Source organism: Mustela erminea, chromosome 6, assembly GCF_009829155.1.
Source record: "Mustela erminea isolate mMusErm1 chromosome 6, mMusErm1.Pri, whole genome shotgun sequence".
NCBI lineage: Eukaryota > Metazoa > Chordata > Mammalia > Carnivora > Mustelidae > Mustela > Mustela erminea.
In genome coordinates, this window is record NC_045619.1 from 124863435 (window position 1) to 124890418 (window position 26984).

Here is a 26984-nt window from a genome sequence, read left to right on the forward strand (position 1 = left end):
AAGTGTGAAACCTAACAAACAAAACAAACAGACTCTTAAATACAGAGACAAACTAGTTGCCAGAGGGGATGGTGGTGGAGGGATAGGCAAAATGGTGAGGGGGAGTGGAAGCTCGAGGCTTCCATTTACGGAATGAGTAAGTCATGGGAATGAATGGTACCTGTGTAAGGAGCATCATCAACGGTATTTTAATACAGCCGTATGGTGACAGATGGTAGCTAGACTTGTGGTGAGCACAGCATTACCTATAGAGTTGTCGAATCACTGCGCTGTACATCTGAAATTATTTGAATACTGTGTATCAGCCATACTTCAATTTTAAGGAAAGGACAAATTCACACACGCGCGCACACCACCCCCCCGGTTGGTCTCCTTGCCGGCTCTATTCTGAGTTTGGCCAGTGGAAAGCAGGGACAGAACAGAAGGAAGGAAGGGAGAGGAGGGGGCATTTCTTCCCCTCCCCCACTCTCTGGCAGTGCCGTCCTCTGGCAGAAGCTCGGTCCTCACAACTACAACACCACGATTCCAAGTTCTCCATGTGCTTCAACCCAAAGAGGGGGTCATGGCCCTCCGACTCTCTGGGCGCCTCACCATCTCTTGCCTTTTCCCCTAACTATCCCCAAACCTCAGTAAAAATCTCTTTATTTGCTATCACATGGGTTTGCTTTGTTTTCTGCTGAACCCTGACCAATACAGCAACCGCTATCCTTATACATCCACGTATCTACGTACATACCACTGCTCTTCTATATTTATACACACACACACACAAACTCACATACACATACACATAAATACCTATATGTAGACATAGGTGTGCGTCTGGGTGTGAGGTAGGCAATAATTTTTACTTGAATTTTACATGAAAATGCACTTTTTTTTTGGAAGGGGAAATAGAATAGGTAATGGACCTAAATAGGGTCCCCCCAATTTTTAAAAAAATTTTTTAGTTCCTCATCAATTGTGTTTATATCCAAAAGGTAGAGCAAAACTCACAAACTCAAAGAAGGATGAGGGTCAAGAGAGAAAAGCATGATGATAAGAGGTGGGGGAGGGGGTGGGGAAGAAGAAAAGAGCACCATGAACCTGGAGGGCTGACAGTAGGCACCCCAAACCCGCACTGAGTCTGGGCCGACAAGCTGAACATCCGTGGGCTTCGCTGACTGCCCTGTGCCCCAGGGACCCAGAGGAGGGGCCCACCTACCTCACAGGTTTGTTTGCAAGACTCCAAATGCGCCAGGTACTTCAGAAACATTAAAAGCATGAGAAATATATAATTTATCTTACTTAACCAGGACACATAGAGTGATACATCAATATATTCATATGGTATCACTTTATATCCCTCCCTCCCCCACCAAAAAGCAAACTTAGCCACCGAAGATCACTCAAGACTGAAACAAACCTTGACAGGAAACTCACGCCCTATTCCTTCTAAGCAGCGGGACTGTATCAAAACCATTCTGGACAGATGGGTATTTAGTTCTATTTTTAAAGACCTCCAGGGAAGGAGATTCTACAAACTGCCTTGGCAGCTGATGCGCCAATGGGCTGGAGGAAAACGTATAAATATAAGAACCGTTAAAGAGGGTCTCCAGAATGCAGCCCAGCATGTGTGTGCTTTCACGGAGCACTGACACACAGCTAAGAATTATTCTGAGAATTCCAGCCATGTCTTTGATTGCTGTTCCTCTTGCTTTTAATTATAATTGGTCCTTCCGAAACTGAGTAAATTAAGTGGAAGTGGAAAAAAGAAGACGGTATTAATAAGAAAGATTCTCATGAATAAAAAATAAAATGAGCCTACCAAGGGCACAGAAACAGAATGCTTCATTGAGAAATAAGGGTGCGGGGGGACGAGAGTATTTTTTTTTCCCTGCTGGCACATGGTAGATGCTCAGTAAACATTTGTTAGGTGAATGCACCTGAGAAGCATAATTGGTCCCATGTTCATTTAATGAGGGAGAGTTTTCTTGCTATGCTATTCGGAAGCAATGAGAGCACAGCTGACTTAACATGGAAGCCAGTCTAGTCTGTCATTCCACCCTTCCACACAGGCACTGGCTCCCAGAACCTGTTGTTTCCCAATTCAGGTAGACTTCCAGACTTTGTTCCAGGCCATAGAAACTCTTCCTATTCAAAAAGCCAGCAGGAATGACAAATGGAGGATGAAAGCCAGCCAACAATTCCTTCCGTGTTCCTTTTCTAATTATGTGCCCTGTGGGGGCTAATTCTGCACAAAAGCACGATGTAAGCTTTCAGAAAGACTTGCTTTGACCTCACCCCTAGGTCTCCAAGATTTGAAGACTTTTCTGCCAATCCAGAAAAATTCTTGGAGACTAACTAGCAAATCCAAAATCACTGCAAATCGGTGACTGTCCGCTAGGGTGATTTTGCACTCAGGGGCCATTGGGCAATGTCCACAGATATTTTTGAATGTTCCAACTGGGGTTCCATAATGGTATTTAGTGGGGAGGGGCCAGAGATGCTGCTAAACCTCCTATAAGGCACAAGACAGTGGCAAACAACAAGGAACGACCAGGACTAAGGTGTCAACACTGCCAATGTCGAGAATCCGGGTACTAGGCTAGAGTCCCTGCTACAATGTCTCTGAGGCCAAGAAGGTTTTAATCCATGACGGGTTACAGTGACCAATCTGCTTAGACACCTACCCACACCTTAACCTATGAGCCAACAAATAGTTACCAGATGCCTAGAGCTCTCTACTAGGCGTGGAAAAAAATAGAAGGTACTACCTCTCCTCAGAAAAATATTATAAGTTAGCTGGAAAATAAAGTACAAAACAGACAGTATCTTGCTGGAACAAATGAAAACCCAGAAGGTATGTAAGCACATAACTGCATATAGTGTTTCTGTCATTTCTGATGAGCTGAGTGGGAATGTGGACAGGCAGGACCTCTTCCCCCCCCCCCCCCCGCTAGGAATGTAATAGACATGATATCGAGAGAGGATGGGTGGAGACAATTTAGTTTAGCATGCTCTCTGGAACACTGCAGAGTTTTCCCCACAGAAAGAGATTATAAATAGTAGTTCAGTTCCAGTTTGGCCCAGAGAAAGCTTATTTAACCATAATCCAGCTGAAGTAATAAAACTAGAGGCGTTCTGGCGTACAAGAGCCCTGAGCTTTGCGACTCAGAGGAGGAAGGACAAAGAGATTATGTGCCTCGTCCCTCCCTCCCCTACCTGCCCCCTCCTCCCTCTTTCCCCCTGCCCCACCCCCTCCCCAACCTCCCACCTCCCCAGACACACACACCAAAGTTCCTAAGGGTCAGAGTAATCCTAGAAAACTTTCAACTAGTTCTTTTTTTAAAACTTAAAAGTAATGTACATAAAAAGTCAAACTGTACCCCCCAAACTGCAAACAAAAACCCTAACTCAGACCCAGGTCCCCAGGCTCCTTTCCCAGAGGCAGTCAAGTTACTGTTTATTACATTTCATCCAAAAATACTCTGCATATATGCATGTAAAAAAGGCATGCATATATGCATATTAACCTTTCAAAATTATATGCAGAAATGGGAGCAGACTGTACAGTTTGTTTTGTACTTTCTTTTTAACCATAAATCTACCTGTTTCTTCAATGGCTGCAGAATATTCTATCATATGGATGCACCATTTGTATCAATGTGGGATGATTCCTAGGAGCATTCTGGAAAAGCGAAAGTTCGTCTTTCCCCTCTTACAACTCAGTAGCCCGAGCCCCAAAGGTTTCCTGTCCTCAGGGCAGAGTTGCTCCAAACCCCTTGCTTTCTTCTCTTCACTGGTTCTGCTCTGTCCCCTTTCCCAAAGCGTCCACTCTCCAAACCATGGGCTTCCTCTCTCCACCAAACACATTGAGCTTCTCTTCTAGCTTCTTCTTGACCTCACTGACCCTCACTGAAGAAAGCAGTCAGATTCACACTTAACATAGGAATTACTGACCTCTCCTTAGCCTTCACTTTTAGAAAAGGAGATGTTTCTTAACTAAAGAGAGCCCAACTACTGGAATTCCAGGGAGAACAACAAAATTTAAAAACAAAATCAGGAACGGTACTTTGGGCACTTTCTACTTTTCCTCTGGCTAAAAATTCACTCATTCTTCAAAAGTTCTGAGGCTTTTCATAATACTCTTCTTCAGCAGGGGGCCTGGGAGTGGGGGACAGCTGTCTGTAAATATGGGTCATTCACATATGTGAATTTGTAATATAGGAACCCACCACTGCAAAACTTGCCACCAGTAAACTGAGAAAGAGCAGAAAAAAAACATTTTAGCTAAACTCTCCATTATAACTCTTACGAAATCCTACATGCCATATAAAAATCCCAATATCTCTTCATCAGATGCCCCCCAAAATTGCCTAAGTAGCTACTGGTATCTTGTTGCCATGTTACAGACAGATGTATTCCCTTTTCACCAGGGTCAGGATGAAATTCTGAAATCTCTCAGTTCTGAAATTGTATTCTGTTCAGAGAGAGACCCAAGGTACATGCTGAAGTCATGATAACACGGTGCCGTGGGCGTGATTTATATCCACGGGATTCATTTGCTATCCTTTCGGAATTTGACTAATTTTTCAAAGAGGACTTAAACAAACTTGGGATTTGATTATATGAAGTTCTTCTTCTTCTGTGGTCCGTTTTTCACTTTTTCTTTTCTTTTTAATTTCCTATTGCAAGCGTTGGCTCATAAACAACGAGCCAAATGCGTGGCCTCTACGTACACCTATGTGGAAATTACCCAGGGTTTGTCCCAAGGTTATTGAGTATTGTAGAGCTTATTCTAGGGATTTCCAGCCAATTCTTTTCCCCAAGGACATGTTACTATAGGACTTAGTCTCCAAGATAGAAATCTGTCCCTCATTAGCTGGAAGGGCCAGGGAGAGATTTTCTTTGGATCTGTGTGAGCCAACGGAGTAGCCCGCACTCTTGCATTCGGTGAGAGCACGTGACCCCAGTGCTGCTCGTGCAGCTGGCTGAGGAGTCACGCTGCCTAAGCTCTGCTCACAGGATTCAGGAGGGAGGGAGGATCGATGGCATGAAGAGAGAAGCATAACCTACCAACACTCCTGTCGATAGAACAAGCTTCCCCCCTTGGGCCTCAGGACTCAAAGACGAGATACAAAGGCCCCTCTCCGGAAAGAGAACACAGATGAGCTAGAGCCCGGAGAACAGTTAGAGATGCCAAAGGGTGCCTGGGTGGCTCAGTGGGTTAAGCAGCTGCCTTTGGCTCAGGTCATGATTCCAGAGTCCTGGGATCGAGCCCCACGTCAGGCTGCCTGCTTAGCAGAGAGCCTGCTGCCCTCTCTCCCTCTGCCTCCTGGGCACCGACCTTCAGATGCCCACGGAACTCTGTGGTGAGTCACAAACTTTAGCTTAACCATGTGAAATTTATAGTAACTTTAAATTATTCCTATAAGAAACTCATAATTCTTTTCTTCACAGGGATTCTTAATGAGAGCCGAACAGTCGCAAGACGAAGGGAGGGCATCATCAGATACAGAATAATGGACAAAGGGCACGCCGGCACTTGGCGATAGGAGACCCAGTGCACGGAGCAAATGGTGGTCTTCGTTACTAGTGAATAAGATGTGAAAGAGCCGATGGTCAGTCTTTGAATTCAAGGACAGAGAGAGGCCTGACTGTAAACTGTGTATCCTCCACTAAATCAAAGCCAAGTCAGTAACAGTACATTAAAAGCCAGATCCCGAGAGTCATGATTTCAACAACTCAAGTTAGAAACCAAATTCTTGTTTTTAAGTGTCCTTGTAAATATCCTTTGCTAGGGTAAACACAGAATAACTTGAAAGCAAGAATGCACAAATGACTTTCGTGTAGCCTGTGAGCCAGGGCACAGCCTGCGGGCAGCTGGAGAGCTGGTATTCAAGTCCTGGTTTTGTACCAACCTTGAGAAGTCATGTTTCCTGAATAGTCACTGCTCCTTAAGGTGATATGTGGTTGACTCCTATGTAGTCATGACCAAATGTATATCTAAAACAGGAGCCTTTCTTAAAGGCACAGCCCATAAAACAGTACCACTCATTAGAAATGCGATGTAAGCTATGAACTTTAAATTTTCTAGTAGTTACTTTTATTTTATTTGTTATTTTTTTTTTAACACACGCATTGGATTTCTGGAGATGATGACATGGTAGTAGTCTTTTTTTTTTTTTTAAGATTTTATTTACTTATTTGACAGAGAGAGAAATCACAAGTAGGCAGAGAGGCAGGCAGAGAGAGAGGGGGAAGCAGGCTCCCTGCTGAGCAGAGAGCCCGATGTGGGGCTTGATCCCAGGACCCTGAGATCATGACCCGAGCCAAAGGCAGAGGCTTAACCCACTGAGTCACCCAGGTGCCCCTCTAGTAGTTACTTTGAAAAAAGAAAATTTTTTAAATCAAGTGAAATTAATTTAGCAATATAGTCTAGCTCAAATTATTGTCCTTTCAACATGTTTGCCATCAATATAAAGCTATCCATGAGAGTTTACATATATTTTAGCTGAGTCTTTGAAATCAGGATACTATTTATTTTTTCATTTTTTCAAGTTTTTTTTTAAGATTTTATATAATTATTTGGTAGAGAGAGCATACTAGCGGGAGCAGGAGCAGAGGGAGAAACAGACTCCCCAATGCAGGACTTGATCCCAGCACTCTGGGATCATGATCTGAGCAGAAGGCAGACCCTTAACTCAATAAGCCACCCAGGTGCCCCCAGGGTCCAATTTACACTCACAGTGTAGGTGCTCAGTTTTACTGAAGATACCTGGTATAGATTCAGATATCTATATTGTCCCAAACAGAGTAAAAGTTTTCTAATAACTGCATCAAGTATTAGTTTTAAAGTTAAATTAAATAAAATTAAATGTTCAATTCTTCTATTACACAAGCCACCTTTCCAGCACTCAGCAGCCACATATGGCCAGTCGGCTACCTTCCTGGGCAGCTCAGCATCAAGGTAAAGGCGTTACTCAGACTCATTCCAAGCCTGGCTACACCACTACTTGCAAACACCCACAGAAGGACTTGGACGTATATGGTATGCGTGACTGAGCAGAGACCAGACTCTGAAGCCCCGAGAAAAAGGAGATCAGGGGAAGGCAGTGAAAAGGTATGGCGAGCAGAGCCCACAGGCGCAGATCCAGAAAAACCGGGAGCAGCCCTTTGTGACTACCTCGCCTTCCTCCACTGACCACAAGCCAACCTGTACCCAAGCATAAAACTCCTCACCTTGTGCTTTCCCTCCTGCTACAGTGGAGGAAACATTCCTGGGCCCTATCAAAGGCCGACCCCTTCACCTCTGCTTTGCCCCTTCTCTCGCCCCAACCCTCTCTTCCCCAGGTGCATCCCCAGCTTTGACTCTACTGGATCAATCCCATCGATGTTAATTCAAATATGCTTTAGTAGCTCTCATACGAAAACCAAACAACAAAAAGAAAAATGTATTCCAAAAGGTTTTGACCTTACATTTACCTCCAGCTTCAGTCCCTTCTTTGCTGCCCTCCACAGCAAAACTTGTTCAACAAGTTACCTCTGTTCACTGTTTCCAATTCATCATCTCCCACTCCAGCCTGACCCTCGGTCCACCACGTCACTGACACCACTCTTGCCAAGGTCAGCAACTCCCTTGACAGCATCAGATTTAATGAGCTTCTCGGGGTCCTCCCTTTATCTAACCCCTCAGCAGCATTTGCCGGTTGACCACTGTCCTTTTTAAAAATATCTTCCTCCCTTGGTTTCTGTTTCCTAACTTATCTTACTTCTCTGTCATCGCCCTGGACCCACCATGGCTCCTTCCTCCCCTTCCCCCAGACCTGTACCAGGTGGAGAGTTAGGGCTTAGTCCTGGCTCCCCTTCTCATCTCTACATTTTCTCTTTAAGTGACTTCAGCTAATTCCAGGGTTTGAAACACCATCTACATGCTGATGACCAGTTCCAGGTTATACCTCCTTCCCTGCTCTCCCCGCTGAGTTCCATGCTGTAGGGAGAAGAGCTTACTGGTCACCTCCATTTGGATGTTCCGATATACTTCTACCTTCCACTGCCTGTTCCTTCCCTGGTCTTCCTTGTCTAAGTGTCATGACCACACCTTTCACCCATTTGCTAGAACGAAAATTCTAGGAGACACCTCTGTTTTCTCTCTTCCTCATTCTCCACATTTCATTCTTTAGCATGAAGCTGAAAGAGCCCCACCTCCCCCAAAAAAACCATAAAATTGTCCTCTTTTCTCCATTTCTACCACTAGCTTACCCCTAACCATCCTACCTTACCTGTCCCCCATCATCATTTCCTGTGTTCATTCTTAGCCCCGTGCAATTCATTTTTTTCCCACACATCTGCCAAGTAATCTTTTTGAAAATGTAAATCAAATCATGTCACACCCCTCCTTTAAAACTTCCTATGGCTTCCATTGTATTTGTCGTAAAATACCAACTCTTATCATGGCCCTGTCTTCTCTGTCCTTTACATCCTGTGCCACTTTCTCCTTTGTTCACTCTAGCCTCATCTTCAAGTCCACAACATATAGAACTCCTTCCCACTGGGAAATTTGATGCCGCTTCTTCTTTGAGCCTAAATGGAGGACCTCTTCTTAGAGGCAGACCACGTAAACACCACCAAGGCAGACAAAATCCTTGCAAATGGTTCTGAGCCTCCTCCAGTTCACAAGAAGCATAGGTGATCCAAGCACAGTCTCTCTCCATAGCCCAGAATGATAAAACAGGAAAACACGAAAGCAGGCAACACTCTATGCCCATGAGAACATTTTAATCAGCCATCTCTGTCCCATGCATAGTGACAGCCTTGCCCTCCACATATGACACAATGATACAAAACCTGCCCCTTCCCTTCAGTGAATCATGAAAAGCAAGCACTAATGGGGCTTTGAGAAAGGACAGTATAACTGAGCAAGCAATTCCTTTCAATTCATACCTAAGCCATTCATAATTTTCTCAACCTTTTCTTTCCCATAAGGGAAAAAAAAAATGCTAATTCGCTGACATTTCAGCTCAAAAGCAGCCAATAAAAATTTTACTGGGAAGATGTTGCTCAAGCATGACAAAGGTACACCACAATTCTCAATCTCTTCCAAACAGCTGGTAGATTATAAATTCCTCTGCAAAGGAATGCATAAAAGAAAGGAAAAAGAAAGAAAGGAAGAAGGAAAGAAAGAAAGAAAGAAAGAAAGAAAGAAAGAAAGAAAGAAAGAAAGAAAGAAAGAAAAAGAAAAAAGAAAGGAAAGAAATGAAAGAGAAAAGGAAAAGAAAAGTCTTCAACACATCTTCAAACTGCAAAACTGCTATTTCAGAATCAACTCTGTTTACTTGTAGCTTACCATGAAATGAAAACATGGGAGCCTAGAAATTTACCAACAACTAAGTTTATAAATTAAAAGAAATTCTTTGCTAGTTGAACCTAATGAGTAGACAAAGCAGAATCAAAAGTATGAAGAGATCAAGGAACGATTTTCCTCTAAAATAACAAAGATATAGGGTAGAGGTCAGGAGATCTCCAAGCAGGGAGGGCTGTCGATTTCTAGGTTCCAAAGCAGTGCCCCAGAAGGTCCTGGCCTCCCAGAGACTGGGGTTTCCAGCCTATAAAAGACTCCAAAACCAGAATCCCCTGGGATGTCATGTACAAGCACATCAACAGTGACCAGTGGACTTGAAATGAGAATTTTTCCTTCCCAGATTCCTCTCTTGTCACCTTTTCCATTTGTATATGCCTCCTAAAATCAGCTCAGGAACTCCCGTACTGACTCTGCTGATTATTTCTACGGGTCAAATTCAAGCCGAAATAAAGAAATAATAAAGAAATAAAACAGGTCTGACAAAAATTTTCTCATTACTAACAGCATGTTCTTTGTATTGGCAATAAATGAGAATACATGCTCTTTGTGACAACTGCCACATTTTCTAAAATACTGTTTTCTACATATGGCATTGCTGACTAAAGAAGCGTCCATGGACTTGTCATTTACATCTATTTAATACAGTCAAATAAAACAATTTCGTTTGTCACTATGAATGCCGGTGCTGTTTCTCTGCCTGCCTTTTCTAGTCAAAGAGATTTCGTCACGAGGACAAAAGTTGAAAACTGTAACCTCAGCAATCACTAACTTTGGGGACTTCTCCCCTGGTACAAATGTTCATGCATATGCATATTTTTATCACATACTCAGACAGATGCCCTTGCATTGATTTGAATACTTGCATAAATATTAATGTGTACAAATGCTTGCATGCAGAAAGCCCATTTATGAAATATCCAATTGCATAAATTAGGAACATTAGATACTAACTGCATTAACACTTCATAAAATACATGCACAAGTTTGCATGACAAAAAAAAAAAAAAAAAAAAAGGCACAACCCATTGGAAGAGACCAGATTCTCTCAGTGTGTTTGCTATCCTGTAGTCACAAACTGGGGATTGCCACAAACTCTTTGAAGCCTTCAGATAATTCGTAATTTTTACACTTAGATGTATCTCTCCTGAGCTGAAAGGAATTAAATTCTTTTCTAGAATAAACTTATGAATTGTTACATATGACCCCAAAAGGAAATGTCCATTTTTTTCGGTCACTGAATGGCCTCAGACATGAGCTTTTTCACAAAGAACATGACTTGAAAATAATTTTCATTCTCAAAGATCATTCTCAAAGATCATTCTCAAAGCTTACCTGGATAACATTATATTATCTGTCTGATTCATGCATAGTCATGTCAGATAAAGGCAAACTTTTAAAAAATTACAAAAGAAAATACACAGAGAACAGATTAATGGTTACTAGAGGCAGCTGATAGAGGATGAGCAAAATGGGTGAAGGGGGTGAGAAGGTACAAACTTCCAGGTCTAAAATAAATAAGTCCTGGGGAGGTAATGTATGGAATTATAACTACAGTCAACAATAACACAGACTATATTTCAAAGTTGCTAAGACAGTAAATCTTAAAAGTTCTTGTCATAAGAGAGGCACCTTGGTGACTCAGTCGGCTGGGCATCTGACCTGATTTCGCCTTAGGTCACCACCTTAGGGTTGAGGTCATGACCTCAGGGTTTTGGAATCAAGCCCCGAGTCAGGCTCCGCGCTAGGCATGGAGTCTGCTTTAGATTCTCTCTTTCTCCCTCCCTCTGCTCCTCCCCCCCATATTCTCTCCCTCTCTAAAATAGATTAAAAAAAAAAAAAAAGTTATTGTCACAAGAAAAAAACATCTAACTATGTGTGGTGATGGATCACAACTAGACATTGTAGTGATCATTTCACACCATATACAAATATCAAATCATTACGTTATACACTTGAAACTAATATGTCACATATCAACTATATCTCAGCTAAAAAAAGAAAAGAAAATACAAGAAAGCCTCATGGTTTAGTGAAGTTGGACATAACACAGTTGTCCATTGGAAGTTGGCTCCTATCCTCCAGCCAGTTCCAATTTTCAAATGGGGGCAGGCTAAAGTTCTTACCTGGGGGAGAGGGGTATTGAGGAAATAACTTCCTAGAGACTGTGTGAGTCCTCTCAGTTCAGGATCTGGCCAGCTGGGTACACTATGAGTTTCACTTTCTTTACTTTGTACTTTTTGTGACAGTACAATTTAACCTAAAAATATTTCTTCATGAACTCTGAGAGAAAAAATCAAGTATGCATTTCACGTTTGAACCTGTATCCCCTCTTCATCATATTATGATGAGATCTCACTGCCCACCTGAGACTGGGCGTCAGCTGTGACTGAACCAGGCTTGACGGGTCTACAGTCAAAACAAAGAAGAGAGAAAAAGAGTTCTCAACTCAAAGTATTACTTCTACTATAGGCAGTGCCATCTTCTCCCTGAAACTCAAATTCAGCTCTTGTGAGAACATGGCAAGCATATTAAAGGCTGAATGGACACACCAAACATTTGGCACTACAGAGCGCCCCCCCCCCCCCCGTCATCTATAGATTTGCTTTGAACAGTGTTGCTTACTCATGGTCAACCATGGCCCCGAAGCAGATGATCTTCCTTCCCACTTACCATCCGAAGGTCAATAGTGACCTGACACTCTGTGACGGTGACTACGCCATTCACTCACTCTGCCTTCTCACACAGGCATTCTGTCATTTCTGTCATCTCACACCGTCACAAGAGGAAGGGCAAACACGGTTCAATGAGGTACTTTGAGAAAGAGAGACCACATTCACTCCACTTTTTTTACGGTATATTGTTATAACTGCTCTTTAATCACTTGTGGTCATTGTTAATCACTTACTTTGCCCAATTTACACAGTAAACTTTATCATAGGTGTAGATGCATATGAAAAACCACAGTATATATAGGGTTCAGAGCTATTGGGGATTTCAGGTGTCCACTGGAGGTCTCGAAATGTAACCCCCACAGATAAGGGAGGCCTACAGTATTTCTGCCTCGTCTTGAAGGTTTGTGACAAGGACTGACAATGGCCACCAAGTCCTACTTTTTGTCTTCCTCCTGACCCCCCGCAAGCTCCCAAAATGGAACTGTCTCCTGTGAAATACGGATCGACGTGAGGGACGCAGCTTCAAGACCAAGCCCCTGGGACCGCTCATCACCCACCAGGGTTCCTTGCTGTTTGCCTGCATCTACCTGTAGCTCAACCAGCGCAGCATTCTCAGACCCAAGGGGGCAGCATAGACATCAAGGCACCAAGCATGGTCCCGACACCACCCCGTCTGCTGCCAACCCACATCGACCCATTTCATGAGAGAGAAATAAACCTCTGTTGTGCTCAGACCCAAGGACTGTTGGTTTCAACAATTAACTACTACTCAAGCAAGTCAGCCCAGGCAACATCCCTCATCATTCCTTGACAGACAAATCTTTGAGACACTGCAATGTGTCTCTGCTAGGAGGCAAATGGAAGGAGAAGGGAGCCAGGAGTATGGCAAAATAGGTCAGGGCCTCATTAAGAGTTTGGAGTGAAAATGAATCTGGAAATAAACTTGCGTGCTGTGCAACAGTGAGGGAAAATGCCATGCACTTTTATTTATTCGTTAAAACATTTACTGGAGGCTAAGACACGCCAGGCACCATGTCCGGTGCTGAGGTTAAAAATAGGACTGACCACATTCCCTGAGTTCAAGGAACCCCAGTCTACCTGGCTGGGGAGAGAGAAAAATCCAATCAGTGCTTTGACACAGTGCGGTAAGTGCCTGAAGAGTCGCCCTGCAGAAGCATCTAGAATCTTCCTGCAGGTGTGGGTTATGTGTCATACACAGCATGGTTATCCCTAACAAAGGTCACAAAATAAATTCATTTCTGGATGAAAAAGAGCAGAAATTCTGGACCTGCCAAGACTGCGCTGAGCATGACGGAGGGCAAGTGTGAGCTCACGGGTAATACTAATTGTAACAGACGCTGTAGATGATTATCGGCTTCTCTTTATCAAAGTCACGGAGCACTGCACGGAAGAACACAGATAACAGAACGGGGGACGCCCCCAGTGAGCAAGCCCACTGCAGTGAGGGGCCCTCATATATACGCATCGCCTGGAAATTGCCATGGACACTGATAGATCTCCTCCTTCTGATCAAAAACTGACTCTGGAAACTGTGCCCTTTCAGGAGGCAGTAGCAGAATTTAAATGTTAATTCCTACCCTTCTCAGTTAAAATGCAGAACTGCAGCAGAACTATAGGTTCTCTTCCATCTACCCTCCGTCTAGTCTCCTTTATCCTATTTAAAAGCTGACATTTAAATAACCCTGATGTTTATCCTAATGCTTGTGAGGAAGCAAGACATCATGAATGATCTGCCTGAAAATCACAGGGTCCTGGGCCTGAACTGGGAAACAATTCATTGGCGAACTTAAAATAATATGTGTTGTGCCAAGCTGCATTGATGAGAATTTTTTTTCACCTTGAATACATGGGAATCATTAAGTCAGTATGCTTATTTTTATTAAAAGGATCAACTTCTATGCTCATCAGTGAAAATTCTATAATGGACATTAGCGCCCAGGAAAATTTTGCAGCCTGTTTAATGATGACGTTTCATACAACACTGTGAGTGACAGTAATCAAAATAATGTTACTTCAAGGAAGTCCAAAGAAAATAAAATAAATTGTTATCCACAGCGATCAGTTTGAAGACTAGAAATAGTATTCCTTTTTCTCCAAAGACAAAACAAAGTGACGATTTATATACATTTTTGTGCCAAGATTGTGTCTCAATTCCTAAGTTACTTCACAGCAATAACAAAACTATCAGTTATTAAGCACTAAGCCAAGTGTTTTAATTACAAATAAGAGCTAATTTGTAATTCTTAAAATAATCTTAGAAGTTACGGATTTTTTGTTTGTTTCTTAAAGATTTTATTTATTTGTCAGAGAGACAGAGAGCAGGAGCAGAAGGAACGTTAGGCAGAGGGAGAAGCAGGGTCCCCTCTGAGCTAGAAGCCCAATGTGGGGCTCGATCCCAGGACCCTGAGATCATGACCTGAGCTGACGGCAGATGCTTAACCCACTGAGCCACCCAGGCATCCCAAGTTACAGATTTTTTATTTCCATTTTACAAATGTGCAAATTTAGATATGGGGAAAGGAGTGAGGCAGAAACCCTTATTACTCTGTTTCCTAGAGTAACAGACACAATAAAAGCAGATACTGTCCTTCAAAGCCAGGCCTCGTCTGCCTCTAAAATCAGCTCCTAAGGTCCCCAAGGTCTGAGGACAGAGCCTAAATGTCAGGTAGTGATATGAAATTGGCACAGGAAGATCCAAGCTCTGGTCTACCTGTCACGACGGCCCGAGTCTCTGCTGTCCTGAGTCACTTCGTTAACTGTGTCTCTTCCCCACTTCTCCATACAGTTAGATCTGGCCTAAGAGCAAGAATTAAGTGAGGGCTTAAATCTGATTGACAGCTTCTCCTCTAGTCTACAAACATTTCAAAGAGCAGAAAGCCAGCTGCCTCTCCCTTGGCAAGTTCCCATTGAATCCAAATAAATAATGCAGTGTTTTCTGTGTTTTAATTTTCTTTAGGATTACTGTTCATTGTGGTTTAATTTCTGCCTGTTCTAATTATTGCACATCCTGTCCTTCAAAATGACCTTGTAATCCAACATTGTTCAGACTTCGACATTCTCCCGCCTCATGAATAAGGTTAGGTTGACTCCTTTTTGGGGCCATACATGTCAGTTCATCTCACATAATTCTTTTTAAAAGAAAAAACCATGAGGAAGAAGAAAACTGGATCTTTCCTAAAACATGGCACTTTCTGCCTGGTATTAATTCCCATTTCAAAACATAACATTTATGGGGCCTCAGGGATAATTACCACCACTTGGTTTACGATGTGCGATCTGGAGGGCTTTAAGAGAATCTGCCAAGTCCCAAGCAACCAGTGATGAAGACTGCTCTCCCCTCCACTCCCCTACATTGGGGTACATGCAGTTCACTGACTCTCCCAAGCCAGACTACACTGTTTTTCCCGTGTTTCTCAATCGCATTTTCATAAAATTATAAAGGCCCCAAAAGGAAAGCCAATCAGACCTCTGTGCACCTGTCTCCATAGAGAGAGCTTGATTTCATATGTCTACGTAATGGTGTCTTTCTTCTGCGACACACAAAGGGCTCTTCCATCAGGCTTTCATTGATCATCTCAGCTTAAAATAAGCATCAACTGTGATGGATCATTCCCATTTGAGACATGGGTGAAAAGAGGCATAATGATGGAGATACAATGTTTTGCTCAAATAGGTCATTTTTTAATTTTTTTTAAGATTTTATTTATTTATTTGACAGACAGAGATCACAAGTAGGCAGAGAGGCAGGCAGAGATAGAGGGGGAAGCAGGCTCCCTGCTGAGCAGAGACCCCGATGCGGGACTCCATCCCAGGACCCTAAGACTATGACCTGAGCTGAAGGCAGAGGCTTAACCCACTGAGCCACCCAGGTGCCCCTTTAGTTTGTTTTTTTATTATTTATTAGAGAGAGAGAGAGTTTAAGCAGGGGAAGTATCAGAGGGAGACAGAGAAGCAGGCTCCTCATTGGGCAAGGAGCCCAGTATGGGGCTTGATCCCAGGACCCTGGGATCAGGATCTGAGCCGAAAGCAGATGCTCAACTAACTGAGCTTCCCAGGCGTCCCTAAAATAGGTCATTTTAAAAGTCAAAAGAGCCTTCAGACTTTCTTATCTAACCCACATATTATAGGAAGTTGCTTCTTTTTTTTTCTTAAGATTATTTATTTATTTATTTGACAGACAGAGATCACAAGTAGTCAGAGAGGTAGGCAGAGGGGCGGGAATGGGAAGCAGGCTCCCCGCTGAACAGACAGCCTGATTCGAAGCTCGATCCCAGGGCCCTGGGATCATGACCTGAGCTGAGGGCAGAGGCTTTAACCCACTGAGCTACCCAGGCGCCCCTAGGAAGTTATTTCTTGTTTCTTACTCACATTGTGTGTGCTACAATTCAAAATGAATTTCCTTTGCTTTTAACTAAAATCCAGTCCTCAGTTCCTTACACACATAATACTAAGTCATTGAAAACGATTCTACTGCTAGGATTTTGTTCCTGTGTGTTCGGACTTGAGGACCCAAGGCAGTCAAAGGTGAACAGTCTCAAACAGGCGTCCTCATAAACTTCCAGAAATATCGCTTCCAGACGGTGCCCTGAGGATACCAGGGACTCCAGAGGTCACCTCTTTGACCATCTGCCTGCCCCATATAGTGATCTGTGCTGATGAGTATCTGTCACCTCCGGTTGGTACAATAAGGAAAAGGAAGTTACATTTTTTAGTTAAAGCTAGCTGCACCCTGGTGTGTCATCTAAGTTTTGGAGACACTGTTGGCAAAGCAACAAAGGTTGAGGTTTCACCTCAATAATAAGTTTACCAGAACACCCCCCCACGACCCCACTGTAGACAGCTTCGTTCACTGAGATTTTTCTGCCCATATCTGTATGGAACTAATGTAACATTTGCATGCAATGCTGAAGGCATACATATTAATAGGGGTTTACACTCTCAGACCTGCCAACCTGACATTGTGTCGCAGACTAGCCATCCCAGGCTTGTACCGCAGTTGGGGCGTGAACACACCACTGCCCTATTTACATACCATACAGACACCTGTGCTCAGTGTTTGTCATTCAATTCTAAACCCATGCAATGAAACTGCTTAAGTTCTCCTTTTTTTTTTTTTTTCCATTGGTATAGCATTAAAATAGAGATACCAGAACTCATTATTTTCTTCTTTTGTTCCCCAAATGCAGACTCCCACAAATACTAGTGCTAAAGCCATCCCAGGCCCGACAGCCAGACCTGGGGGCTCTCAGGATCCCACAGAGACAATGACCGGGAAATCCCACCCAGCGGAGGGCCAGGTTGACAACAAGCCTACCTAAACCACTTCCGGCATTTATGCCAACAGTGACCCTAACATCTTTAACTAAATAAATCTTTTGGGTACTCCCCAAAATCTTCAGGATAAAATTCGTACTCACAGTTCCTCAAATGCACCAAACAGGCCCCTTCTCAACTCCTTATCTATGCTGGTCCCCCAAGTGGGACGTTTTCACCAGCCACGGCTCACCATCATTTCTTTCTTTTTTGCTTCTACCCGTATTCATTCTTAGAAACTCATCTCGCGCCACCTTCTTGTGTAAGCCATTTGTGACCATCATCAAACCCCAGCTAGGGCAAGGTTCCTGACTCTGGGGGGCCCAGACCCTGAAACCATACCTCCCTCTCAACAGGCTTATGAGAGCTGTGTGACATGTTCTGGGCTAAGAGAGACTTTTGCTTCCATCTTATATCCTCAGCTCCCGAAACAGTGCCACGCACAGAGAAGGTCTCTTCAGAGGAGGGGAGGACAAGGAAGGTAACTATATCCTAAGGGGGAATATTCATTCAACCTCGACATCAGGGACCACCTGAATAGCGCCCATGCTCGTGCTGCCAGGGCCCATGCGAAACCTTCCTGTACGCCAACACACGAAGAACATTTGAATGGGAGGTTCTGCTCCAAGAGCTCCGGTCCTGGAGTTAGGAAATTGGAAACTTCTAAATTGGGTCCTAATATCACCATATGATCTCCAAAATGCCATTTAAGGATAAATCTATTTCGGCGTTAACAACAACCAAAAAACCTCCTATCTGTGACTCTATGTGCTCTATGACCCAAGGGCTCCAGATAACACATAATACCAAAACTCTGGTGTAGAGGGAGAATCCTGCATTTTAAGTTAGAAAAAAACAATAAACAAAAAGCAAAAACAAACAAACAAAAAGAAGCGGGCCCCCAAGTCCCAGCTCTGGTCTTGATTGGCTGTATGTGGTTAGGCAACTTGTCCATTCTCTCTGAGCTTTGTCTCATCTGTGCCATGCGGGCAATGATAGTTATTTCTGAGGATGTTGAGAAAAACAGATGAAATAAGTGGGAAAGGCTGTGCCCAACACAGTGTGGCCTTCGTGAAGTTTTGCTCCTCTCCTTGTCCTCTATTCAGGGAGTAGGTGTCCTCTGAGCACAGAGCAGGATGCCCATGGGCACAGAGATCGTCATGCTCCTGCCTGAGTTCCAAACTGCTGAATGAGCGTAAGTCCTTAGAGACTATGCAGGCTTTAATAGTGCAAGAGGCCAAACAGGTTTTCTCCAAAATCCCGTGAATGGCTTCCATGCATGGCAATTGGATTTTCATCATGTTACTATGAAAATGTGTGTTTTCAGGATGCCGTGGTCTTTGTGTTGCTGATAGCTACTTGGAGGGTAGAGGTATAAACCTAAGGGAACAGAGGGGCCTTCCAAATTTTCTAAATTTCTATTTCTTCAGCTGGGTGTTGGGTACAGGCATGTCCACTTTATTACTATTCTTTAAACTCCATATGAGTTCCTGTGGACTGTTTTGTATGTGTGATCTATTTCACAATTTAAAAGGGGGGATTTAGTCTTAATATGGAAAAATCCCAGGTATGGACATTCCACTGACATTTGCTAAGGATAATGCATTAATATTTCTGTCCACTTGAACTGATTAATTTTTTAAGCCACTGATAATGTTTTAGAGGATTTACGATTTAATACTTAAAAGTTCCTTTTTCAATGCAGCTTGCAAGTCAAATTCTGAAGGACTGCAAATTCCAACAATGCCACCAACGTGACTCGGAGAGTCAAGCATTCAGAAAAAAGGCAAACCAGATTAGCAGACGGAAGACCTCCGTTCTGACCCCAATTCTTTACTGCCAGTGAAGCTACAAGCTAACTTCCAAAGTACCCAGAAATTAAGGTCAGGCAGTGCTTTGCCTAACACCCTTATATAGGAGAACTGCAAAATAGAGTCCATTTTATGGAGACGCACTAGACACTGCCAAACCATTATGCTGCCTTCTTCCCACGCCTTCTCTCAGTACATTTCTTACCCCGAGTGTTTGGTGCATTTATGCCAACAAGTTCAAAAAATAATTTAACTAGTCATGTACCTTTTAAAATATTCATAGTAATAATTCCAGTAATAACCTACGGAGGGATCTGCAAAAGTAAATACAGCGCTAATAAGGGGAACAGTATTACCACTGTGTGATGCTCTGCTATTAACAAATTGGTCACAGACCCTTGTACTGAGAAATCACACACGCGCGCACACGCACATGAGGTGTCAGGAGATGAACTGTGTGGGCAGCAGATGGGAAGGCTGCCTCAGAAGCAGAGGAGCATGCTTTGTACACACACGAGGTAAGGGCCCCCCAAAATAGAAAAGTGTTCAATGAACTGCAATCAGAAAATCTAACAACTTCTCATTTTCAGGTTATCTGTGTATACTATGCTTTCACATTTCGCATTATTGGTGTTGATTTTTTTTTTAATTTATTTCATTTAAGGGGGAACACCATAATCTCTGTCGAATTCAGAACCCTCAAAAGTTATGATCTAACCAGAGAAGCAGAAATAGGAATGGAATGGAGGCTGGAAACGAGGTAAATCATTCTGGCCAGTCCATCCTTCCTGCCCCTTGTTAGATATTTCGCTGTTTTTCGACCAATAATGTAAAGCCTGTGATAGAAATACAACACGCCCATCAGTTTATTCTAAACAAGCCAGTGATGTGGTTCATTTAATTAGGTAAGTAATGTTAAATTCATCATATAATTTCAGAAAAAAATGGTTTTCCTCCTCAAATAAATAACGATGAACGATACTGAATCATTTTAACATGTCAAATGCCTTATTCTGGCGAAAGAGGAATGTGAAATAAAGTTATGAAAATGTATAGTAAATGACCAGGCAGTGGGCAGGAGCAACTTTTGGGGAAAATGAGAGAAATAAGTGGTTAACTGCCAGCGCACACACTCATGTTAAAGGACACAAAAAGGTTCACAGCAGTTGTTAAATTCATTTAGGGAAACTCACTCTATTTTTCCAACAGAGCTCTCACCAGCTAATCTGTATTACAACCTGCAGGAGTCTTAATATTCTCAGCAGGATCAAGATTCAGGCCACACTGATTCAGCTATTTAATCTTGCAAGAGAACAATATTTGGCAGGAAAAGACCGCACAGCACTAAGGGGACGTCCCAGAGGTTCGTTGTCAGCACAGATTGGGCCAAGAACACCAAAGGTGGAAACCAAACAGTGCAAACCAATGTTTACCACCAGCTTCCAGGAGCTCTCCACTCAAACATGCACGTACACTCGACCTAGACAGCCAAAACATACGCGGCCCACGTACACATATGACACTTTCAGATGCATGTATCTTTTTAAATTTTTTTTAAGATTTTATTTATTTGTTTGAGACAGAGAGAGAGAGCACGACCAGGGACAGGAGCAGAAGGAGAGGGAGAAGCAGACTCCCAGCTGAGCAGAGAGCCCGATGCAGGGCTCGATCCCAGGACCCTGGGATCGTGACCTGAGCTGAAGTCAGACGTTACACCGACTGAGCCACCCCGGTGCCCCTGGTGTACACTTTTAAAATGAAAAATAATTTCTGAAAATCTGAGGCCCAGTCCTGAAAAGCTTTTAATTCCAAACTATCCCCACAGAGGGTGGGAGTTTGCAAGAGATGAAGAAAAACGGTCATAGTTTTACTCTCAATACTTTTCAATTTCTTGAGTCCTGAAAACCACAAGGCAGAGAACATGTGTCTGAATTTTTAAATGAACGCAGATAGTAATATATTGATCTTCTTAACCACCCCAAAATTAATAAGCTGGTTGATGCTCTTCTATAAATGCACATTTTTTTTATATTGTATATGGAATCTGTGGCTTGATTAGTTTTGAATGATATTTTCTGGACACCCATACTGACAGGCAAACAGGGAACAGAGAAAACAGACGGAGGGAGACAGGCAAACTTAAAAGCAAAATTGATGGCACCTATTACACCAACGGAACAGCAGGCATCACTATTCAAAAAAATGATTCAGTAAAATCCTTCAAAAACTATTTTAATGTAGCACTGGCAAGGTTTCCGTTCCTTTTCCCATAGCTGGCTAGTTAACCCTCTGATAATAGCACAGTGTTTCCCTCTTATCAAGCTTTTATAGTACTGTGTAGCAATTATCTGGGTGCTGTGAAAGGGTAAACACTAAGCTCCATGAGGTCAGGGGTCATATCTAGTCTGTTTCTCATGATATCCCCTCCCCCCTTTTGGCAAAGTGCCCAATGTCTGGTAAACACTCAAAAATCTCAAGTCAGTCATCATTTTCAAAATGGTTTCTTTCACAGATTTTTTTTTTGTTTGTTTTACAGATAACAAATTACGCATATTTGAACATATGCGACCAGTCTTTTACCGATCTTACCTCAATCTACATTTCTGTAATGGTGTCTCCCCCAACACTCTGACAAGTAGAAGCTAGGTGCTCTGAATTTGATCATATTCCTTTCTTCCTTGCTTGCTTTGCTCCTCTCACCACATCTTCTCCGCCATCCTCAACTTCCAGCTAAGACTCCCCTGCTCCAAAGGAAACCGTCGCCAGCCACGTCATGCACTAGAGCAAGAGCACAAGTGCCAAAACATGGTTTCTCGTGTTTTCTGCCATCAGCGGGGCCCAGTGAATGTGATGTCCACAGCAAATGTTTAAAGAACAAACACATGCCTGCCTACGTAAGACAACTGTGAAGGCAACTTCCACTTCTATCCTCTTCACTGTAGTTAAAGCACCATGTTCTGGAAGGTTCGAACATGAGTAGGAAATGCTGCTTGCCCTCCACCTTCTCACCATAATTTCACAACAAAAGCAAACATTTACATCACTTTGTCTTGGGGAACTCAATTCCCGCCATCGAAAATAACAAGTGTTAAGAAGAACAGAATGATTTTTTTTTAAGTTTTTTTTCCTTCTGTTCTTTCTTCTACATTTCAACTCTACTTCACAGTGTCCTAAACAGACAAACTCTGCCATTTTCATTGCTCTCAGAATGCCAGGACACAAAAACTGAATTCGAACAAATCAAAAGTTGACTCTCTTATAGGTAATACAGCCCCAGGAGGAAAAATCAATCAGAAATATGAGCAAACAAACAAAGAAGAAAATGATCATCCCTTTTTGCTTCTTGTCCTTGGAACCAAGCCTGGGTTGGGGGTCCTGCCCAAAAGCAACAGACCCTTCAAACAGAAATTCAGACATATCCTTTTCCAAACAGCATTGCATATCATTCCATACAGAAGACAAAAAATGCTACAGCGCAGACCTGACGATGGTGAAAGAAAAAAGAAGCTACAGCAGAAAGAACAAGCAAAAAATAAAGGAAAGCGATGTTCATGACATAATTCTTCTAGGAACATGGCATGCAAATTAGAGGACATATCTGCATAGGCTTATGAAAACAAAGACATTCTGGCTTCTAACTTCCAATGGTGCAATCTTCTTTAATTGTACGAGCTTGGCTTGGGTTACCAATGGGCTCTAATTGAATCTCTTTATAATGTCTCCTTTGATTCATGGCCTCTTAAGTCAAAATGACATGCGACCATTACACTTATTAACTGGACAAACAACAGGTTTGAAACATACCTGTAAAAATCCACTGAAATTATAACGAGGTGGCATAATTATCAATGACAGTTGCATCTGGGGACTCTACAAATATACATGGAAGATTGCCAGTTCTTTAACGTCCAGTATGTGCTCACTGTAGGTATGTCCCAAGGGGTAAAATAAAATCTGGAAGAAAATTCAGATACTTTTATAAGTTTTTAATCTGTATAATGTACTGGATATGGCAACATTTTTTTAAAAGTTCATCTTAAAAAAAAATAATAATAAATTTTTTTTTAAAAAGTTCATCTTGATTGGACTTTTTCCCAGTGGCATAGGAATATTTCTTTTCTACTGTCACACCTCTCCCTCCTTTTTCCTCATGTCAGTCCAGGCCAAAGTGCCAGCAAAGGACATGCGAAACCTATATTCCAACCCCCATAATTTCACCGAGACCTGGAAAACTGAAAAACATAATTACTACTGTACGCTATCTTTGTTTCTATAAATGACCATGGCTCGAGACCACAGATAAAAGGAGGCTCGCAAGGGCCAATTAAGGACTAGAAATAGGACCTAGAAGGAAATTTTTTTTTTTTTTTTAGTTAAAATTGTTCAGTTTGAAAATAGAAAAAAATCTATAAACTGGATGTAGAAGTTTCCCTGGGATGGCAACAGGCAGCGCACTCTACCTCCACCACAGAAACTGGCTTGGGGCGCCTGGGTGCCTCAGTGGGTTAAGCCTCGGGGCCTTTGGCTCAGGGTCCTGGAACTGAGCCCCCCTCTCTCTCTCTGCCTGCTTGTGATCTCTCTCTCTCTATCAAATAAATAAATAAAATCTTTTAAAAAAAACTGGCTGATGATAGTAGGTTATACTCACAAGATGTTTGTTACTTAATTACCTCAAAATTACCTATGATGTATGGAGATCATTGCTGATTTAAGCCCTCTTATGGACTGAACTGTGTCCCTCCAAAACTCATATCTTGAAGCCCCAAGACCCAATGTGACTGTATTTGGAGATGGGGCCCATAAGAATGTAATTAAGGCGAACTGAGGTAAAAGGCTGGGGTGATGTTCAATTCAATTCAGCTGGTGTCCTTACAAGAAATCACTGAATAATTAATGAAAAATCGGAAAAAGAGAAGAACAAATATTTATGAAGTAACACCAATGACAAAAGTCAAAGCAACTTGAGACGCTAAGAACTGTCTTGCAAACAGAGATTTCAAGAGAAAGAATGCAAAATTAGTCAATATTTTAAATATGACTGCATCATTCATGTACTCAACATACATTTTTTTAAAGATTTTATTTATTTATTTATTTATTTTAGAGAGTGTGTGTCCAAGCGAGGAGAGGGGCCAAGAGAGAGAAAGAGAATCTTAAAACCTTTTTTTTTTTTTTTTAAAGATTTTATTTATTTGACAGACGGAGATCACAAGTAGGCAGAGAAGCAGGCAGAGAGAGAGGAGGAAGCAGGCTCCTTGCTGAGCAGAGAGCCTGATGTGGGCCTCGATCCCAGGACCCTGGGATCATGACCTGAGCCGAAGGTGGAGGCTTTAACCCACTGAGCCACCCAGGCACCCGAGAGAAAGAGAATCTTAAGCAGACTCCACGCCTAGCACAGAACTGGATGTGGGGTTCGATCTCGCGACACTGAGATCATGACCTGAACGAAATTAAGAGTCAAATGCTCAACTGACTGAGCCACCCAGGCGCCCCACCTCAACATACATTACTGAGTACCCACTTTGTGTCAAGCATTATTCTAGGCATTAGCAATTTTGTGTTGAAAGGATAGGCTAGCCCCTACCCTATTGCTGTGCCTAGACTGAGAAGTGAATGGTAAGGCAGACTCTTCTGAAAAGGAAAAAGAAAAGGAAAATTTGAGGAAATAATACTCTTTAAAGAATTCAGTCATTTACTGAACAAATATTTATTAGGGAACTTCACTGTGCTACAGAATGATGGAATGAAGGACAGAACTGAGAGTTTAAAGGAAGAAAATCAATGTGTAACTATGCAGCTCCAAAAGAGATGTTTTGATTAAAATAAATCTAGAAATATTAGAACTCCTTGGAATAGCCTCCATTATAGGATGAAATGCATACAAGACTAGGGGGCATCAAAATGGGTGTGTTTATTGGAACAGTCTCTGGGAAGCCATCCCAGGGCTGGCAGCCTGGGGCACAGTGAAAAGCCACGGGAAGAAGATATGTTGGCCCAAGAAGTTAAATCCATTTATCCGATGTTCTGTGCCAGGCGCTAGGGCTACAGAGAAAAAGGCAGCCTGAATCTTAGAGTTCAGAATAGAGTTCAGTCTAGCAGGATGATAACTCATAATTCAGACTCTCAGGGCAGCAAGAGAAGAACAAGGCCATAGGGAAAATGAGGCATCATTGGGTCGTAGGATGATAGGGAAAGGGTACAAAGAGCCCTCCAGGTGAAGGCATAAGGGCTTAGGGCTCAGGGTCCAAGAGGGACAGCCAGGTTGGAGATCTCAGCTGATACTCAGGGACAGACTCATTTCCCATCCTAAAGGTTTCTCATTTTACCCCAAAGCCAACAAGGAGTTACTGACAGATTCGAAGGAAGAGACTGGTATGATCCAATGTGCATTTTAGGAACTTGCAAGAAACCACAAGAACAGCTCAGGAAGGAGAAGAGGCAGTACAGTGGCCCACAAGAACAGTCTAGAGACTTATTCCCACAATCCACGCAAGGGACGGGGAGGGCCTAAATTCAGGATGTGACAAGAAAGGGAAAGTACAAATGCCATGATATGCATTTGTAGGGATGCAAAAAATACATTGAAAAAGGCATGGATGATCTTTGTCTTCCTGAAGGTAAAGAGGTAAAACACATAACAAGTGAAATGTTCCTTAAAACCAAACGGTGGAACATGACCCGTGAAATGAGCAGGAGAGCTAAGGGCACCATGGAACAAACAGCTCTTATGTCTCAGAGATGAGAAAGATCGTGATACCTGGGGTCTTAGAGTGGATCCAGGGTCGTTTACAGACACTGTGAAATGGTTCCACACAAGAGGAATGACTCATGCAAAGGCCCAGAACAGAGTAAGCTGGTCAGACCTAAAAGAAATGGAGGAACAGTGTGGACGGACAGCCCAAGATAAGGTAAAAAATAGTGTAGGACCAGATCGTGGAGGGTCCTTAGAGTCTGAAAGGAGGAGCTGTGGAGATGAGATTGGGTCCAACGCAGAGTAGTGCTCCAAGGGAAGTTCCTAGTGAATCATAATTAGGGTCTTGAAGAAAGAGACTTTTTAGAAAGACTCATCTGGTGGCAGTGTTTAAGATACAATGGAAAAGCAGCAGAAGGAGGCTGGAAGGAGAGAAGGCCCATCAGGAGGTCCTGCAGTAACTCGGGCAGGAAAAAGGGCCTGAATACAGGACAAGTGAAAAGAAGGGAGATTTCACAGAAGAAGGATCTTCAGAAATGAGGTGTTGGATCTTTAATCTCTGTTCCAAGAAAGAAAGAAAAAAAGTCATGTGTGTTAATTCTTTTATTAGGGGGGCCCTTCCCCACCTCCCCTTGAGACAATGCCATTTTATAGCCACAACTCTCGTATGTGCCAGGCACAAGTAATTACTGGTCTGGGATGTATTTGTTTCTTTAAGTGACTGTGGCTAAAAATTGGAGGCTAAAAAGAAGAGATCAACCTTTGAAGTTCTGCCCTAGGTGGAAAAATAAAGCAAAACCAGGTGTCAGGGAAACCATGGATTTGGACATGAGAAAGTACCAAGTGGTGATTTTCTGTGTGTAGTTCTCAGGAAAGTCTAAGTATTCCTTATAGAAACACTTTCCCTGAGGAGAGGTTGTTCAGAGCATCTAATTAGACTGGGTATGTCAATGTGTTTTAAAACAAATAAAGCATTCATACATGTGTTAGACACTACAAAGAAATATGTGTCATTTTCCTATCACTTTCTTAAATTTTTTTTTTAAGATTTTATTTATTTGACAGAGAAAGAGAAATCACAAGTAGGCAGAGAGGCAGGCAGAGAGAGAGAAAGGAGGAAGCAGGCTCCCCGC

General features: G+C 42.6%; 1 protein-coding gene across 3 annotated transcripts in view; it reads right to left on the minus strand.

Moving 5' to 3' along the window:
• The window catches only part of NEBL (nebulette), a 360144-nt gene that overhangs the window by 144417 nt on the left and 188743 nt on the right, over nucleotides 1–26984 (minus strand). Inside the window, exon 1 of one of the 3 annotated variants that reach the window (XM_032349568.1) lies at nucleotides 21750–22944. The exons of the other annotated variants lie outside the window; for them this stretch is intronic. The gene's annotated coding sequence lies outside the window, so the exon portion shown is untranslated. Of the gene's footprint in view, nucleotides 1–21749; nucleotides 22945–26984 lie in introns of those variants that run through there. 3 annotated transcript variants of the gene reach the window in all.